This window comes from Crinia signifera, chromosome 11, assembly GCF_055691185.1.
Source record: "Crinia signifera chromosome 11, ASM5569118v1, whole genome shotgun sequence".
Classification (NCBI taxonomy): Eukaryota; Metazoa; Chordata; class Amphibia; order Anura; family Myobatrachidae; genus Crinia; species Crinia signifera.
Genome location: NC_139227.1, coordinates 97660369 through 97681456, shown reverse-complemented (window position 1 = coordinate 97681456; position 21088 = coordinate 97660369). Strand labels below are relative to the sequence as shown.

The 21088-nt window shown below is 43.0% G+C and overlaps 1 long non-coding RNA gene across 1 annotated transcript in view; it reads right to left on the bottom strand.

Moving 5' to 3' along the window:
• The window catches only part of LOC146045958 (uncharacterized), an 82357-nt gene extending 62350 nt beyond the window's left edge, over positions 1-20007 (bottom strand). Inside the window, exons 1-2 of the long non-coding RNA XR_014465696.1 lie at positions 19884-20007; positions 10087-10182 (exon numbers count right to left, since the gene is read on the bottom strand). This is a non-coding gene — a long non-coding RNA (uncharacterized LOC146045958). The remainder of the gene's footprint in view (positions 1-10086; positions 10183-19883) is intronic.
• Between the last annotated feature and the right edge of the window lie 1081 nt (positions 20008-21088).

The window sequence follows — 21088 nt, the reverse complement described above, 5'->3', positions numbered from 1 at the left end:
AAAGCGGCTCATTTCTTATATTACACTGATCCTCCCAATGAAATGGCCTTCAGACTTCAGTTCTGGTGCCTTCACAGTTGACGGCACCGCAGTGCTTATGAGATTATGTCACACAGCCTAGAAGTGTCAAACTTCACAGATGCTGAGTGCAGAAGATTCTTCTAAGTCACTGAGCTGCAGCAGGACGGTTAATATCTGGATCATTCAGTGGCTAGAACTATCCCCGGTAAGGCAGCTCCCACATGGCATTTCTAGAAACACATACTGGAGAAGTCACGTCCTGCGCTGGAAATGGACTGTAGCCAGATGTTTATGTGTCATTAAGCCACACGTGCGACCCACGTACAATACAGCTAAGAAGTGGACTGATATCCAATATTGGATCCTTATAATAATATCATGGTCCTTCCTGAACATAGGAAGCAGGAAATAGCTATAGTCGGCTCTGGGGCTTGTTACATAGGGAAAGTCCTATGTCTGTCAGGAACGGGCATTTCCTCCAGATTTAGGGCTTGTCTCCCTGTTATACATAGCAGCCTGATTCAACTTTTTTAGACTAGCAAAAAGGTGCAATAATTACACTGCAATTTATATTTCAGTTTGAACACAGTCCACCCAAATCTAACTATCTCTGCACATTTTAGATCAGCCCCACCTGCAGTTCACCATGGGGATACCTGGGTCTCTCTGCACATGTTACATCTGCCCCACCTGCAGTGTATCATGGTGTTACCTGGGTCTCTCTACACATTACATCTGCCCCACCTGCAGTGCAGCATGTTGTTTCCTGGGTCTCTTTGCACCTGTTACGACTGCCCCACCTGCAGTGCAACATGGTGTTACCTGGGTCTCTCTGCATGTTACATCTGTCCCACCTGCAGTGCAGCATAGTGTTACCTGGGTCTCTCTTTACCTGTTACATCTGCCCCACCTGTGGTGCAGCATAGTGTTGCCCAGGTCTCGCTGCATGTTACGTCTGTCCCACCTGCAGTGCAGCATAGTGTTACCTGGGTCTCTCTGCACCTGTTACATCTGCCCCACCTGTGGTGCAGCATGGTGTTACCCAGGTCTCTCTGCATGGAACGGCTGTCCCACATGCAGTGCAGCATGGTGTTACCCAGGTCTTGCTGAATGTTACGTCTGTCCCAGCTGCAGTGCAGCATGGTGTTACCTGCGTCTCTCTGCACCTGTTACATCTTCCCCACATGCGGTGCAGCATGGTTTTTGCCATTTGCGTGTTTTTTTGCCTAGCTAACAAATCTGAATGAGGCCCAAATGTGCATGTGTGATATGCTCACAGCATCTCTAGCTATTTATTATTATCATCCTTCACTCCATGATCCTCCCATCCCTCCCCTGCCAGCACATCTACGTTCCTTCATTCAGATCACATTTCAGTCTCAGTTTCTCCAGCTGCTTTCTATTTTGTTCACAGAGACTATTAAATATGCACCACTGGGGTAACCTCAAAGCTTCTTTATAAATCACTTGTGATCACAATGACATTGCGGTTAACCCCTTCCCTTTCCCAACGGTGGGGCTTAGCCACTTTCTGACTGCTGAAATAAACCGCTTCCTAACCGTAACGTGTATTCCTTTTCCTAGAAGGAACAAAACAGTGCAAATTTGTAAAAATGGTGCAGTTCCGGTGAATTTTGGAAAATCTGAAGTAGATCTATGACATAGACTGCGGCTAGACCCATCAGAAACTCCCCCAAATCAACCCCATTGGCCAATCCGCAATGTGCAGGAGAGAAGATGCCAGATGTAATAGCCGGCTCGTTCTTACATTCACCAAACATGCACCAGAAGCAGTGATGTAACAGGGCTGTACTGAGACCTGCACATCATGATGTCATGTAGAGGGGGTGGAGTCACCAACACTGGACAGATACAGTACCTGGATGCTGGCTGCTGGGGTATGTTTGTTTTTGCTGAATATACTCAATAAAACCCACTGCTACCACCTAGCACATCACCATCTTTTATTCTGCATTATTCAGGGTGATAATCAGAGGCAGATTAAGACCGCATGTGGCCTTAGGCAAGATACCGGTTTGGGCCCCCCCGCCCTCAAAAATCCATAACTCCCAACATTTCCATCATAGGAAGCGTGGCCTCACGGGGATGCCATGATCACAGGCAACCCCCCCTGTTTCTCTTAATTGTATACATTTTACATGTGAACATGCAGACTCCTTCAGTTTGGACTGCCACCGCTCCCACCTGCCCGGGATGGTCCCAACTGGCATTTGCAGACACATTAATGGTGAGTCCTGAAATGTATACAATCTGTCAGATTTTGGGATGAGTTTGTGGCACTGGTCTCCCTGATTTGGTATGGCCTAGCTGTTTTGGGGAATCGAATTGTAATATTTAATTTAGCGTATTAATATATATATTCTTCCCTGTGGTGTCGACCCCCCCTTTTTTTGGTTCGTCGACTATTGGAGATAATTGTTGATTGGTATGTACTTTGAGTAAATAACACTGGTGAATGGAAGAAGGGGTTCCTAGTAACTATCCTTCTCCACACAAACGTTGAAACCCCTCTCCCCCCATCCTCATCCGTTAACTTTCACTTAGTTGGCTCTTCCCTCCTCATCCTTTTGCACCAACCTTGTTGTCTCCTCCTATTTTTCCATTGGACTTTTTTATGTGTCTTTATAGAAAGATGTTTTTATTATAAATCATGGTTACACGGCATTGTTTCACCATTTAGATACCTTGTTACCCCTGAAGAAATCCCTCCAGGACGAAACGCGTAGGATTTTCAGGAAAAGACTTGTTGAAAGTGGTATCAAACACCGGACTAACTATGATGTGAATATTGTGTGAACATCAATTGTTTTTATATTGTTGTAAAAAATAAAAAATATTTTATATATATTGTTTTACCAACACGTATATACTTTGGGTGAAACTTCGACCTAGAGCACCTCTACATCTTTTCTTTCATATATTTATATAAATAAATAAAACACTCTTTTAGCATTTTAATTAATACCTATCACCTATGTCCCACTCCTTTACCCTCTGAGTACCAACATCTCTCTGAGAGATGTTTAAAATATCCTCTAATAATGCCAGCGTCGCTGACATTTGTTATATATATATTCAAATAAAAAGTGTTGTATAAAAAAGATAATATTTCCTATATAAGGTAACATTACAGGTCATTGGGGCAGATGTATTAAACCTGGAGAAGAGATAAACTGGAGATAAAGTGAAAGGAGATAAAGAACGAGCCAATCAGCTCTCAACTGTCCTTTTCAAACATAGTTCATTGGCTGGTGGTTTATCTCCTTTAACTTTATTGCCAGTCTCTCTCTTCTCCAGGCTTAATACATCTGCCCCATTATGAGGAATGAAAATGTTTTCTTGGCAATTTTTACACCAATTCTGAAAAATTCACTTGGCACTCAAAGGGTTATGCAGAGCTGATATTTCTTTCTTATGAACACTTACTAATACCTTAGCCTCTCACTAGTGGGGTGCCTTTGGGGTGCCTGGCCTTTGCTGAATTAATGGGGTCTTGTGCTGTGCACTTAAACCTTAGTGTTGCAGATCCATCAGATGATGTCACCTGGATGCTGGTTGGTGGGCCCCCTTTGTTTGCCCAAAAACTATGCCAAGCACCTTGATATTTCTCTATGCTAGACTGCAGTGTTCGGTAGTTATTCTGGTTAGCAGTCATTGGTTTTATAGAGCGTACATCAGCATTATTTTATTTTATTTTTTTGTTTGCCATAACTTTACAACGGTGGATCCTATAAAAATAAATAAGGAAACAATTATATATTTGTTCCCATTTCACATAAATGTAATGTTGTGTTCACTGAATGTTTTATAAGGTAAGCTGCAGACACAGTCATAGCACTGTATAGAATAGGTGTAATTAAGTAATTGAGTGTGAACACCACAAATCCTGGCATATGTTCTTGTTTATTATCACAAGGCATTCTGATGTAACCTCTGCTCTGTGCGAATACATTCCCCGGCTGCTGTAGGGCATGAGTTTATGGTTACAAGATTTAATCCATTTTCCTTACTTACATTTTAGTTGTACTCACAGGACATCTCTCCATCGTGCTCTTGTGGATGCCGCTGTCTGAAGAGGATCTGATACGTAAAGCAACAAATACCAGCGCTGGGGAGCTGCAGACATTATGTAATGTATTTATAGACCAGATTAGCGCAAACATATTTACATACAAAAACAAATAACAGGCCAATATTAAAATAGTAGATTCACATACATCAGTTTTATACCCCTTTCACACAGAACAGCAAATTACCGGGTCAAGCATTTCTACCTGGTAATTTAGGGGTCATTTTCTTGTGTGAAAGAGTCAACCTGGGTTGATATTCCCAGGTCAAAATTCCCGATCTTTCACCCAGGTATTTACCAGGGTCAAAGACCCGGGAATTTAATCCCAGGTTGACCCTTTCACACAAAAAAAGTCACTGTGTTGAACATCAAATTACCAGGTAGAAATGTTTGCTTTTCTGTGTGAAAGGGGGATCAGGCTGGGAACTGCAAAGCAACCCAGCACTGACATGCCAAGTAAAAGCCGGGATTTAGGGGTTATTCTTGCTGAAGGTGGTATTATTCTGTCTTGCAACTAGTGGAATCAAGGGCGTAACTACCATAGGTGCAAGGGGTGCAACAGTTTTGGGGCCCAGAGCTGAAGGGGGCCCAACTTTACTTTCTCAGTAATATATTTTACATTCATTTATCACCATCAGTTGCTAAATAGGGGGCCCTTACAAACTTTTGCTATGGGGCCTAAGAATATCTAGTTACGCCCATGAGTGGAATGAAACAGGTTCCTAAAAGTGAAACAATGAGAGTGAAACAATGAGAGTGAAAAAATGTAGCAATAACAACAATGTAGCAATAAAGAACATGTTTCAATTGTTACACAAGTGTTGCATCTTTATTCAAACCAGTCTCTATATATACTTACAAAATAACATCATTTTTTTAAAAAACCGTGTAGACGATATTGTGTTGACCTTTTCAGCATGCCAATATACGGTATTGTGATCATATGGTGTCCACTTATTGACGACCTATTCCTTGTTGATCTTTCAATCCACACCCTATGGGCAGGCATGTCCAAACTATGGCCCTTCAGCTGTTGTGAAACTACAAGTCCCATCATGCCTTGCCACAGTTTTGCTAATAGAGAATGTTAGAACTATGGCAAGGCATGCTGGGATGTGTAGTTTTACAACAGCTGGAGGGCCACAGTTCGGACATGCTGGCCCTATGGTCAGATGTCCATTGTTGGTGTTAGAGTAAATCCATCAAGACTCCATGGAAGTGTAATAAAATGTAAAAAGACGACCAATGGTTGGAAACAAACACCTAGGGCAATATCTCATCTTACATTAGTATTGGCAGCTGGAAATGTTATATTGTCTCACAACAGTGTCATCCTGTATGGCTGGCAGTTTGAGGCTACCCATGTTGATTTCTAATGCATCATACAGTATGTAGGAGAAAGTAAATAGAGATAAAGTGGTTTCTTTGTATCTTCCTATGTGTTTCTCTGATGTTATACAGTAGTAAGTGCAGCTCAAAGAGAAGAAACCAGAAAGTGCATTATCTCCTGTGTGATTTATTATAAATCCACATACTGTACAGACTTACTGTGTAAGAGCTTGTCTGTTGTATACATCACAATTGTATTAATAACAAACCCTCATACAGTCGTATCCCACGTTCACACCACAATCACACAGACTGGGGCAGGCCAAACACAAGTCTTCTGGAAATCCAGGTAAATAGATCCGTAGGGTAGCATAATAGAGGAGTATGAAGGAGGACTTACAAAATGCATCCACCTACACATCATCTATATCTATCTATCTATCTATCTATCTACCTATCTATCTATCTATCTATATATATAGAGAGAGATACAGATGTACCACCGCACTCGCCAACCCTAAGAATGGGGTGCAAACAGCACCCACACTTCCCAGAAGGGGGTGCAGTGGCCTGTGACCACACACTCTACTAAATACAAATAGAGGGGGCCCAGCACTCACCATAATAAACTAACTCATCTTAACATACAAATAATCAATTAAATAAATAATGGGGTTTTAGTTCATGAATTGATCAATGCATTTAAGCTTGCAGCTCATCGCCAAGGGACCCCATTTCACTGCAAGTCCTACACTAACAACTGGTCTCTCAAGGGGTCCCTTGGCGATGAGCTGCAAGCTTAAATGCATTGATAAATTCATGAACTAAAACCCCATTATTTATTTAATTGATTATTTGTATGTTAAGGTGAGTTAGTTTATTATGGTGCGTGCTTGGCCCCCTCTATCTAATGTCTGTGTGTCACTAAAACACTGCTGCAGATGGACCCTCTCTCTTTCAGCCGGGGGCTGGTGATAGAATCGCTATTTGCCGGAAGGGTACATGCGTGCATGAGACGCTCCCACGCCCCGTTCTGGCGGAGCTTTCTACCATCTCCCCATCTCTCCCCACCAGTCACCGCACCCCCCCCCCCAACCCTGCCTGTCTCCCATCTGTGGAGATGGACAGGGATTCGGCAGACGGGCAACATGGACACGCGTGTGTGCGAGACACTTGCACGCCGCCATCATATGGAGCACCTCACCAGTGGATAGTTGATATCTTGCTTTATAGAAATAAGGTGGATTAATTGCTTCATTCACAGGGTTGCAGTGATATAACAACTAAAGTGCAAAGGTAGAGATGTATCATGGGTACAGATAAACCTGGAAAAGTCAAATGTAAGGTGGTAAATTGAAGAAGAAATGTTTTGCAAAGATAGTAATAAAAAATAATTTGGCAATCACTTTTTGAGTGTTTATTTCTTTTGAAGTTTGATTATTCTCCTATAAAAGAGCATATAAAAGCTCATTAAAAGCCATTTGTAATCTCCAATTTTATACGACGCGTTTCAGGGGTCACCAACCTCTTCATCAGAGAGGCAATGCATCTACGCAAGTAGGTTCTGGTGTGTTGAAAAAAATAAAACCCATTTGATGTTGTCTGTTCGGATTCATCTGTAAAGGAATCTTATGGATTGGTTCCCCCAGAAACCATCTCTACGGCTCTTGTCTAGAAGTAGCTCCCCGGCAGAGGAAAACGAGACACTATTTGAATTAAACCCTTTATTAAGGAGGATTTATATTGTCAAACTAAGGACCTTACATTTTACGTCTTCTTGGTTACCCTTGAGAAATTATGTTTGCATTTCCTATGATCTGGGGGGGGGGACCCCCATCTTATCTCACAGGGAGGCAGAAACACCTACCAGGTGCTGCTTATTAGTGAAGTGGTGCAGATCTCCTACTCCAGGAGCAACTTATATCCCTGTAGAAATAGATATTGGACTTTATCAGATGATATCAGCGCACTATGGATGTGGGAGGACCTTTCATCAGTGTCACATTATAACAAAGCTTAAGTGCAATGCCAGGGCAACAGCAGACAATTTATTTTACCCGCAGGAGGAAACAAGAACAAGTGATTCATGCCGTAAAATGACATCCTATTTCTTTTCATGGGATTGCAGCATTGATCAATTTTGTTGTTAGGTTTCAAAATAGAAGAGGTTAAAATACAGCGCCGGAATATCATCTTGTAAAATGTAAGAGTCTTAACTCTGCTTAGAGAACATTGAGTCCCGGCAAAGCTGTCATTAATCTGACCAAGAATCCCATTTTCATCAGTGTGACAATCGTGAGCCGAACATTTCTAAGAGACCCAAAAAGAAGTTGTTGCTTTTCCCACATGTAGATAGATGCAGCTTAGTTTTACCAATGGGCGCATATTGGTCCCGATTAAAAGTCATTTCTAATCACTGCGTATCGCAGAAAAGAAATAATGAATCATTAAGCATTAAAAAGCGCCCGCTCAATCAGCATTAACCCCTTCAGTGGTGGGGTGTTTTTTTGGGGAGCGCTCCCCACTGGGTGAGTCTTTATGGGGAGCGCTCCCTTAAAAAAAACACCACTACCTCCCTGGGTCCGGGCAGCGCCGCTGCACTGTCAATCAGCGGCTGCCCGGACCTGCGCCCCTGCACTGTGTACCTGTGCCCGGCAGCTGGCTTGTCATAAGCCGGCACCGGGGACTTCAATAGAAAACCCGGAGGGGAGGGGGGAGGAGGAGGGAGGAGGGTGAGGAGGAGGCGCGGCGGAGGGGAGGGAGCCGGGCAGCGCCGAAGCTGCCTGAGTTCAGTGATTGAACTCCGCAGCACTGCCCGGCTCTAAACAGTGGCAATTCCGAGAATTTTCCAGGATTGCCAGACTGGACACTGAGGCACAGCCCGGAAAATTCTCGGGATTGCCACTGAAGGGGATAATACTAATGTGGGTCCTGCTCCAGAAATTATTGGGATGTTGAGATCGTATTGTGATGGTCCCACAAGGTGCGGTTGCAACTTTCTAAAAATATGTAACAGATTGGGTCATGTGGTTGCCCGTACTTAGGTCAAGAGCATCTAGGTCTACCCAAAAAGGTCGACACGCCCAAGGTTGACACAAATAAAATTGATTAAAGTAAATGGTCAACACAGAAAAAGTTGACACCTGAAAAGGTCGACATGAGTTTAAAATATGTTTGGGTGATAGTGAGTATGTGGACTGCCAATTAGTACACCATGTCCCATGGCCACTTTACAGTTTCTGATCAAAGTCCACATATGTAGGTGGTAAAGTATGAAAAGTAAAAAAAAAAAAAAGAAAGGACAATTTGTGTCTACCTTTTTATTGTGTCGACTATGTTGATTTTTTGTGTCAATCCATTGACTGTCGGCACTGCTGACCTATCATCTAGATCCCAACAGATTATTTAACTACTTTTACAAGTTGCATTTGACTGGCCAAATTTTTAAAAGGATAAATAGGCAAACAGTGGTGAGATTGGTGCTTATCTCATAGATGTCATCAAACACAGGGGACGTAATGATCTGTCTTGTGCAGAAAGTAAGGGGGTGTCTTATTGGACAGCAAGTCAATAAAGGGAATTCAGATCACTAGGGTGTCCTTCTCCAGTCCTGTGAGTCCTAGCGAGCTTTCCAAAATTCAACCAGTCAATTCTTGGACACAGCATTTTTATCAAAACTCCATTTCATTTTGCAAATTGAAGCATTTAAATGATATGTGAGAATATTTTAAGTCTGCCCTGTATTTGTAGTGCACCACTCAGTGTTTAATTAATACAAATTTGACCTTAAGAGTACAAATAATGGGGAAATCTCTGATTGGTACAGACATGTCCAGAATATAAAAATCAATGTTATTTATAATAATAAATGCATACATTGTCAAACTTCCGTGGAGGCAGCACTGATATCAGAAACAGCAGCCTGACGCGTTTCATTGCTATGTCAACTTCATCAGCGACAGGTACAATAGAGGCCTATGAGGAGGAAACCTTTATACTGTAATCAAGGGGGAGTAATAATAGTAGCATGAGGATTATAAATTATACAGTAGAGTCTATTATGATGACAAGTAGACAAACCAACAAACATATTGAATACACAGAAATGTTCTCATAGCAATTGTAAACACAAGTACAACTTAGGAAATGGTCACATGATAGAAGGCGATGGGTTTTCTATGACAATATTAAAGCACTGAAGGTTTTGATTTTATGTTACCAAGATAGAGCTGCATCAAATCTTCTGCGGAACCTATTAATGTAAAGTGTGTAATCTTTCCACTATATATATATATAAAATAGCAGAGTAGAGAAGACACTCCCCCGGACTTCCACAGCAAAAGAAACAGCCAGACACACAGTCTTAGTGCTAACGTCCACATACATCTTGGCTTTTTTTCTCAATTTGTCACAACACGGCTTAGCTGTTTTTCCAAATGTAGCAAGTAGATAGAGTCTAAATAATTTCTGAAGCAGTAGAACTTGTATAAAGTAATAGATTAGAGAAGCAAATTTTTAGAAAAATCACAAAGCGTGACTGTTGCAGAGTCCGAGGTGTGCCATATTGTGCCATACATGGTGCAGTAAAACCAAGATGTACATGGACACATCGTACTTGCATAAAATTAGAAGGCAAACAATCTTACCTATATAGTTCGGGCCTGTCAGCACTACATCACTTCCCTTCCCTCGTCCTGCTCGGCCGGCTCTCATTGGGATTGGTCCAAGTCACTTAGCGCATCCTAAGGGAACCATAAAGAAAGCACACAAAACATGATCAAACTGTGACAGATAAATGTGCTACAGTAGAATTACATAATACTAGAATACGGGATGATACTTATGAATGGGTTGTCATTATATATATATATATATATATATATATATATATATATATATATATATATATATAATATATACACTAAACATCGGCACTCACCTTTCCTAGTTTTGGGGTGCCCTATGGCTTGTGACCACATTGTTTAATTGGATATTGTAGGGGCTCTGCACACACTAAATTAACTGATAATAAATAGTGGAGATTTGGTTCATGAATTGATCAATGCATTTAAGCCTGCAGCCCCTTTCACGGGACCCCACTTTTCTGCAGGTCCTAAGACTATCGTTGAAAATGGCTACAATACACATAGCTATCACATCAATGTTTGATTCCAGGCATGCTATCTGGTCTAAAGCTCACAGCACACTATGCTTTTATATGTGAGCAGTTACCAACACACTTGTCACTAATCATCTAGGGAAATGGTTAACATAAGCTATGGAATCTTAGTTAAAACAGGGTGCATGAGAGAATGTGACCACAATAAGACTAATTGAAAAAAAATTAATCTAATAAACAATATATACACTAAACATCGGCACTCACCTTTCCTAATTTTGGGGTGCCCTATGGCTTGTGAACACATTGTTTAAACAGACATTGTAGGGGCTCTGCACACACTAAATTAACTGATAATAAATAGTGGAGATTTGGTTCATGAATTGATCAATGCATTTAAGCCTGCAGCCCCCTTCACGGGACCCCACTTTTCTGCAGGTCCTAACACTATCGCTGAAAATGGCTCCACAAATCTCCACTATTTATTATCAGTTAATTTAGTGTGTGCAGAGCCCCTACAATGTATATATATATATATATATATATATATATATATATATATATATATATATATGGGCAAGATAGGAAAAAGCACTCCCTCGGTCTTCCACTATGAATAATAATCAGCCAGACACACTCGTAGGTAGTGCTAACGTTTCAGGGTTTGATCCCCTTTATCAAAGCAAAAAATCGTGCATAAACACAAACAGTGTACAAAGCTTACCTATATGGTGAAATGGGGGTCCACCCCTCCCGGGTGTACGCCACGCATTGGCCGCCCGCAGCCCGAGCCGCCGTGCCTGTCCTGGACCGGAAGTCAGTGCCTGTCAGCTCTGCGTCACCTCCGTCCTCTCGTGCTGCTCGGCCGGCTCTTACTGTGATTGGTCCGCCGCATGCAGCGTATCCCGTTGCTAGGGGACCCTGAAAAACATAAACAACATAACGTGAGGTACATAAGTGAAGCAAGAACAGTCCCATTTTTGAACTGTATAGAGGCTGCATGTACTGCAGTGTGAGAGCATGTGATATCACACAATAAAAAGAATGATAATAATAATGAAAAAAGAATGCAAAAAGAACACGCTGCTGTTGGGGGAGAGACATAAGCAGAGATTACATATCATATAAACATGTTAAACGTCAATTGTTCGTTCAGTCCGCGGGGACTGACAGTGTCCAATCTATATATCCACTTAGTCTCTACTTGGAGAAGTTTTCTCCCTCGGTCACCTCCTCGAATGTCTGCTGGAATGTGATCTATAATCATGTATTTCAGGGATGCTAGGCTATGTTTAGCCAACGCGAAATGTTTGGCCACAGGTTGTTCGTGATCGTTTTGAGCAATTGCGGTGCGTATGGCATATCGATGGGCTGCCATTCTCTCTTTAAACGTCCTGATAGTTTTGCCCACATAGCACAATCCACATGGACATTTTATAATGTAGATCACATAGGAGCTTGAACAGGTGACGGGAAAGTTGATTTTGATTTTAGCCCCGGAGTGTGGATGAGTAAAAAATCTGCCGGGTGACATATATCGACAGGTGGTGCAACCCAGACAACGGTAACATCCTCCTGGTCTCCTTTGTTCCATTGGTGTTCTTTTGGAGATATCAGTTCTTACCAGCATATCACGGATGTTGCGCCCTCTCGTATAGCATGGCATGATACTTGAGTTTTTTAACATTTTCAGATCTTTGTCTTGTTGTACCATAGGCCATAGATTTTTTGTAGTTGATCTGACGGTCGGATCTGCTGCATTGAATCCGCGTACCCAGTGAACTCTATCTTTTTGATCCTTATCAACAATTTTAGTCTGTAGAGTCTCTTCGCGAGTGACAGTCTCTAGTTTCGCCATAGATTGACTGATGGTGTCCTGGGAGTATCCTCTATCCAGGAATTTCTTACTCATCATGTTCAAGTTATTAGAAAGTCTCTCTGGTTCGCTGGTTATTCTCTTTACCCGAAGTAGTTGTGAGTATGGGAGACTTTTTTTGGTGGCAATGGGGTGGTGACTGTCAGCTGCCAGCAATGTGTTCCGATCAGTAGGTTTGTAAAAGATATCGGTTTCGATTTTCCCATTTTTGATGTATATGTTGACATCTAAATAGCTAATAAGCTGTTGGTTCATTTGGTATGTAAATTTGATAGGACAGTCCATTGCATTGATACTGGCCATGTGTTGGTGGAATGAGGTCTCTGTCCCTTGCCACAGCAGTAGCACGTCATCGATGTATCGACAATAGAAGTGAATATCCTTTTTCATTTCGGAGTTCAGAAATAGTTTCTGTTCAAGGAAGTGCATATATATGTTTGCGTACGAGGGTGCGACAGGAGAACCCATCGCACACCCCGTACGTTGCTGAAAAAACTCCCCATTAAACATAAAAAAATTGCGATACAGTGTGAGTTTAAGTAATTCCATCATGAAGTCTGGGTGAGGACCCTGATATAGCACATCGTTCTCCATCACCGATCTCATCGCTGCCATGCCATCATTGTGGGGTATGCTTGTATACAAGCTCGATATATCGAGTGAGCATAGCCATATGTTGTCAGGAATGTCCTGTAGGGCTTTTAATTTGTGCAAGAGATCTGTCGTGTCCCGGAGATATGTTGATTGTGCTTGAACACATGGTTGAATAAAATGATCTAACACAGTGGCAGCTTTGCTGTAAATCGACTCTCGAGCTGATATGATCGGCCTTCCCGGTGGGTGGTGTTGGTCTTTGTGGACCTTAGGTAGACAGTAAATAATCGGTACCCGTGGGTAGTCTGTTTTCAGATAATTACCCAATTCAGTGGGGATAGTATTGTCCGCAACGGCTCGATCTAATAGGGTATCAAGTTCACTTTTGTATTTAGCAGTGGGGTCTGCAGTGAGACGGTCATATGTCTTGGTATTATTGAGTTGGGAGTAAACCTCCATTTTATAGTCCGATAGTGGAAGCAGGACTATTCCCCCGCCTTTGTCTGCTGGGAGAATCATGATCTCCTCTTTCTTCCGGAGCTCTTTGATAGCTTTCCATTCTTCTCCTGTGAGGTTGGAGAATTTAGATTGAGATTTTTTCTGTTCATCGTTGACTTGGAATTCGAGGGTTTTAATAAAGCTCTGTATAGCTATATTGGCCGAAGGAGGGTCAAACTTGGATTTGTTTTTAAATTTTGAATATTTATTAACAACCGTAGTTGTGTCAATGTGCTCCTTAAAATAGTCACGAAGTTTTAACTGACGATGTAATCGGGACGTCTCTAATTTCCATTGGAAGTCGTCATATCTACATGTAGGTATGAAGGAGAGTCCTCGATTTAATACTTTGATTTCTGCAGGGGATAAGGTTATGTCTGTCAGGTTGAAGATGGCATTCATCTCTTGCGGTTCTTGGGGATTGCACCGCTTGTGCTGGCCGCCTCTTCTTGTGGGTTTGGTTTTGCCCCGCGCGCTGCGCGGGTCTTTACCCCTAAAGGGGGCTTCCCTGTGGATTTTGATGTTTTTTTGTTGCCTTTGTTTTTGGTATTTGTTTCTGGTATTTCTCCGGCTGAAGATTGAGAATCGCTGGTGGAGTCATATTCGCGCTGTTTGCGATAAAAGTGTCTCTTGGTTCGAGCTGTTTGTTGTCTGTATTGATTGGTGCCCGTTAACCAGCCATACACATTGGATTCATCATAGTCCCGGTTAACGACTTCAAATTTCTTTTTCTTGAAGTTGGTAAGTTCTCTTTTGTATGTCGACATTTGTGTCGTCAGTTTTTCTAACCAGTTCTCTGTAGTGTCTTTAGCCAGGGTTTCATGATGGTTCAATTCAAAGGTCTTTATCTTTTCTCTTACCAGGGATAGTTCTCTCGCTGATTCCTCTATGACCAGCGTCATGAGGTCGAAAGAACAGTTATTCAAAACCGCGACCCAGCGGCGACAAAAGTCATTATTATATCGACCTATGGTCGGAATGTTTTTTACGCGGAAACCTCTGGGAATTTTTTTCTCCCGCATGTACTCAGACAGGGTAACTCCGTGCAGTAAAAAATCGGTCTCCCTCTTCCTTAATTTGAAGAGACCATTAAATAATTCCTGTGCAGTTACATCATCCGTAATCTCCGCTAGTCTTTCTTTAAAGAGGACAGCATCGGATTCACTGTCAGAAAACCGCAGTCTTTCTCCCAACGGGAGATTGGGCCTGGAATGGGCTGCTGCTATGTCTTGTCGTCTCTCCTCACGGTCCACCATATTGATGCCGACTTGCACCTTCTGTCCACTCTGGGAAAAGGTAATATTGATCTCTGCCGGATCTATGTCCACTTTGTGGTATGTTTATGGTGGAATCGGTGAGCTTCGTGAAGAAGGTGAAGAAAAGTAAGAGCCGGCCGAGCAGCACGAGAGGACGGAGGTGACGCAGAGCTGACAGGCACTGACTTCCGGTCCAGGACAGGCACGGCGGCTCGGGCTGCGGGCGGCCAATGCGTGGCGTACACCCGGGAGGGGTGGACCCCCATTTCACCATATAGGTAAGCTTTGTACACTGTTTGTGTTTATGCACGATTTTTTGCTTTGATAAAGGGGATCAAACCCCGAAACGTTAGCACTACCTACGAGTGTGTCTGGCTGATTATTATTCATAGTGGAAGACCGAGGGAGTGCTTTTTCCTATCTTGCCCATATTATTCACTTTCTGGTCAAGCACCTCGGCAGCTGCTGCCACAGGACAGGAGTGCCGGTCCGCCACAAGGACAATATATTGGAGAGTCCCTCTACACACTGGAGGGTCCGACCTGGACAAGGCACCCACACCACCACCTTTTGCTGTTTACCATATAGGTGAAACTGCGTCTGAAGCTTCTACATACGTGCTCACAAGTGGACACCCCCACTGTTTCCCCAGCAAGGGGGCAGAAGGCACAGTGGGTGAACTTTTAAAACACTTTTCTTCACCTTCTTCACGAAGCTCACCGATTCCACCATAAACATACCACAAAGTGGACATAGATCCGGCAGAGATCAATATTACCTTTTCCCAGAGTGGACAGAAGGTGCAAGTCGGCATCAATATGGTGGACCGTGAGGAGAGACGACAAGACATAGCAGCAGCCCATTCCAGGCCCAATCTCCCGTTGGGAGAAAGACTGCGGTTTTCTGACAGTGAATCCGATGCTGTCCTCTTTAAAGAAAGACTAGCGGAGATTACGGATGATGTAACTGCACAGGAATTATTTAATGGTCTCTTCAAATTAAGGAAGAGGGAGACCGATTTTTTACTGCACGGAGTTACCCTGTCTGAGTACATGCGGGAGAAAAAAATTCCCAGAGGTTTCCGCGTAAAAAACATTCCGACCATAGGTCGATATAATAATGACTTTTGTCGCCGCTGGGTCGCGGTTTTGAATAACTGTTCTTTCGACCTCATGACGCTGGTCATAGAGGAATCAGCGAGAGAACTATCCCTGGTAAGAGAAAAGATAAAGACCTTTGAATTGAACCATCATGAAACCCTGGCTAAAGACACTACAGAGAACTGGTTAGAAAAACTGACGACACAAATGTCGACATACAAAAGAGAACTTACCAACTTCAAGAAAAAGAAATTTGAAGTCGTTAACCGGGACTATGATGAATCCAATGTGTATGGCTGGTTAACGGGCACCAATCAATACAGACAACAAACAGCTCGAACCAAGAGACACTTTTATCGCAAACAGCGCGAATATGACTCCACCAGCGATTCTCAATCTTCAGCCGGAGAAATACCAGAAACAAATACCAAAAACAAAGGCAACAAAAAAACATCAAAATCCACAGGGAAGCCCCCTTTAGGGGTAAAGACCCGCGCAGCGCGCGGGGCAAAACCAAACCCACAAGAAGAGGCGGCCAGCACAAGCGGTGCAATCCCCAAGAACCGCAAGAGATGAATGCCATCTTCAACCTGACAGACATAACCTTATCCCCTGCAGAAATCAAAGTATTAAATCGAGGACTCTCCTTCATACCTACATGTAGATATGACGACTTCCAATGGAAATTAGAGACGTCCCGATTACATCGTCAGTTAAAACTTCGTGACTATTTTAAGGAGCACATTGACACAACTACGGTTGTTAATAAATATTCAAAATTTAAAAACAAATCCAAGTTTGACCCTCCTTCGGCCAATATAGCTATACAGAGCTTTATTAAAACCCTCGAATTCCAAGTCAACGATGAACAGAAAAAATCTCAATCTAAATTCTCCAACCTCACAGGAGAAGAATGGAAAGCTATCAAAGAGCTCCGGAAGAAAGAGGAGATCATGATTCTCCCAGCAGACAAAGGCGGGGGAATAGTCCTGCTTCCACTATCGGACTATAAAATGGAGGTTTACTCCCAACTCAATAATACCAAGACATATGACCGTCTCACTGCAGACCCCACTGCTAAATACAAAAGTGAACTTGATACCCTATTAGATCGAGCCGTTGCGGACAATACTATCCCCACTGAATTGGGTAATTATCTGAAAACAGACTACCCACGGGTACCGATTATTTACTGTCTACCTAAGGTCCACAAAGACCAACACCACCCACCGGGAAGGCCGATCATATCAGCTCGAGAGTCGATTTACAGCAAAGCTGCCACTGTGTTAGATCATTTTATTCAACCATGTGTTCAAGCACAATCAACATATCTCCGGGACACGACAGATCTCTTGCACAAATTAAAAGCCCTACAGGACATTCCTGACAACATATGGCTATGCTCACTCGATATATCGAGCTTGTATACAAGCATACCCCACAATGATGGCATGGCAGCGATGAGATCGGTGATGGAGAACGATGTGCTATATCAGGGTCCTCACCCAGACTTCATGATGGAATTACTTAAACTCACACTGTATCGCAATTTTTTTATGTTTAATGGGGAGTTTTTTCAGCAACGTACGGGGTGTGCGATGGGTTCTCCTGTCGCACCCTCGTACGCAAACATATATATGCACTTCCTTGAACAGAAACTATTTCTGAACTCCGAAATGAAAAAGGATATTCACTTCTATTGTCGATACATCGATGACGTGCTACTGCTGTGGCAAGGGACAGAGACCTCATTCCACCAACACATGGCCAGTATCAATGCAATGGACTGTCCTATCAAATTTACATACCAAATGAACCAACAGCTTATTAGCTATTTAGATGTCAACATATACATCAAAAATGGGAAAATCGAAACCGATATCTTTTACAAACCTACTGATCGGAACACATTGCTGGCAGCTGACAGTCACCACCCCATTGCCACCAAAAAAAGTCTCCCATACTCACAACTACTTCGGGTAAAGAGAATAACCAGCGAACCAGAGAGACTTTCTAATAACTTGAACATGATGAGTAAGAAATTCCTGGATAGAGGATACTCCCAGGACACCATCAGTCAATCTATGGCGAAACTAGAGACTGTCACTCGCGAAGAGACTCTACAGACTAAAATTGTTGATAAGGATCAAAAAGATAGAGTTCACTGGGTACGCGGATTCAATGCAGCAGATCCGACCGTCAGATCAACTACAAAAAATCTATGGCCTATGGTACAACAAGACAAAGATCTGAAAATGTTAAAAAACTCAAGTATCATGCCATGCTATACGAGAGGGCGCAACATCCGTGATATGCTGGTAAGAACTGATATCTCCAAAAGAACACCAATGGAACAAAGGAGACCAGGAGGATGTTACCGTTGTCTGGGTTGCACCACCTGTCGATATATGTCACCCGGCAGATTTTTTACTCATCCACACTCCGGGGCTAAAATCAAAATCAACTTTCCCGTCACCTGTTCAAGCTCCTATGTGATCTACATTATAAAATGTCCATGTGGATTGTGCTATGTGGGCAAAACTATCAGGACGTTTAAAGAGAGAATGGCAGCCCATCGATATGCCATACGCACCGCAATTGCTCAAAACGATCACGAACAACCTGTGGCCAAACATTTCGCGTTGGCTAAACATAGCCTAGCATCCCTGAAATACATGATTATAGATCACATTCCAGCAGACATTCGAGGAGGTGACCGAGGGAGAAAACTTCTCCAAGTAGAGACTAAGTGGATATATAGATTGGACACTGTCAGTCCCCGCGGACTGAACGAACAATTGACGTTTAACATGTTTATATGATATGTAATCTCTGCTTATGTCTCTCCCCCAACAGCAGCGTGTTCTTTTTGCATTCTTTTTTCATTATTATTATCATTCTTTTTATTGTGTGATATCACATGCTCTCACACTGCAGTACATGCAGCCTCTATACAGTTCAAAAATGGGACTGTTCTTGCTTCACTTATGTACCTCACGTTATGTTGTTTATGTTTTTCAGGGTCCCCTAGCAACGGGATACGCTGCATGCGGCGGACCAATCACAGTAAGAGCCGGCCGAGCAGCACGAGAGGACGGAGGTGACGCAGAGCTGACAGGCACTGACTTCCGGTCCAGGACAGGCACGGCGGCTCGGGCTGCGGGCGGCCAATGCGTGGCGTACACCCGGGAGGGGTGGACCCCCATTTCACCATATAGGTAAGCTTTGTACACTGTTTGTGTTTATGCACGATTTTTTGCTTTGATAAAGGGGATCAAACCCCGAAACGTTAGCACTACCTACGAGTGTGTCTGGCTGATTATTATTCATAGTGGAAGACCGAGGGAGTGCTTTTTCCTATCTTGCCCATATTATTCACTTTCTGGTCAAGCACCTCGGCAGCTGCTGCCACAGGACAGGAGTGCCGGTCCGCCACAAGGACAATATATATATATATATATATATATATATATATATAAATATATAATAAAGAAAAGTTAAATTGAAATCAAGCTTAAATATCACAATATAAGGAGGAACATCCCAAAATATTGCAGTAGTTTAGCATAAACAAAGAAGTCAATTGCTGCCTAGCAACTGGTAAAGTATAGCAACCAAAATCACTAAAAACGAAGACTCATATATTTAGCTTCATGCCTATATACAGTAGCACTATGACTGTCAGATTAGGGTTCACTTTTACTGTACTTTGCTGTAGTTTTTAGATTGTAATAAATATTTAGTTTTACGCCCACATGGCAGAACCTTTTCAAAGCCGTTTATTTATACATAGAATTTTGCAAATCATTTTCCCTATAAAACCAGTGTAATGTGCGCTGAGTTTTCTGTCCTGAGACATGAGACATCAGTTTCTTGCACACAAGAACTTGCAATCTATAGTATAAGCTACAGGACATTTGCCACTTGCTCTGTTTGTGTATAAGCCATACAACAGAAATACTGTATACTGTATTTGCTGCCATCCCACCGCACGTCTCACCTTCATGTTGGCACAAATATGTCTAGATGCTTCGTCTGAATGAAGGTTAGAGATTCCACGTGGGTGACTCCGGCTGTGCCCACAAGGCAATCCATTCTCACTGCAGGTTCTCAGACAATGTGGGGGTTCATTTCTGGCTGGAAGTGACTCACATCACACCCCCTCCTTAGTTCTGCACTGTGATTGTCTAGGAAGAGATTTTGTTTTAGCCTCTAATTGTCTTCTGTGCTGCAATCTGTGTTACTGGAGTAATTTAGCAAAGAAAGGTGATTTCATTTTGTGGAGTAAGAACATTGCACTGTGTAAGGGGTGCAGAGCAGGGTTGCCTACCTGACCCTATGCTTCAGGGAGAAAATGCTCTGCTCCTGGACTTCCCTGGTAATGCAGGGTTGACGACTTTTGGGCAGCCCTCTCCGGGAGAGGGCAGCCAGCACCAGGAGGTAGGGGGCGGGGCTGACCGCTGTGATGGAAAAGGGGCGCGCCCCAGGCGGATCTCAACAGAAAAAAACATGTAATTTGAGCAGAATATGCTCACCGCTGCTTGTGCGACTTCTCCTGCTGCCGCTGCTCTCCATACTGCACTGTGTAATAATGAGTAGCTGTTGTATGCTGCGCTACTCACAGAGCCCGCTGTGGCTTTCATTTACATAATAGGTGACATCGCACTTGGAGGACCCAGCGCTTCATGACTTGTGCATGCGCAGTCCGACTTTTCAGGCTGAAAACCCGGGAGGATACTGGGTATTTCCATGAAACCGGGAGAATGGGGTGAAAACCGGGAGACTCCCGCAAAATCCGTGAGGGTCAGCAAGGCTGTGGTAATGTAGGATTGCCATCAACTGTTGTGACACCTTTCTTATCAATGACCTAGCTCCCCACAGGTTATGGCAATCATACATTACCAGGGAAGTCCAGGAACAGAGCAATGTGTCCCTGATGGAGAGGGTCAGGTAGGCAAGAATGAATAAGAGTCCACAGTGACTGTGACAGGTCAGGGGGGTTACTGTAGGGCCAGATTAAGGCCTGGAGGGGCCTGGGGCAGTTAATATAGGGGGCCCCAGGTAAGCAGGGAGGAGTGTATAAGATTGTACATACCTCCCAGCCTGACCCATTCCAGGAGGGACAAGTGTTCACTTCCTGGACTTCCCTCTTATTATATGATTGGCTTCACCTGTGTTGAACTATTTAATTGAAGTAATTTCAAC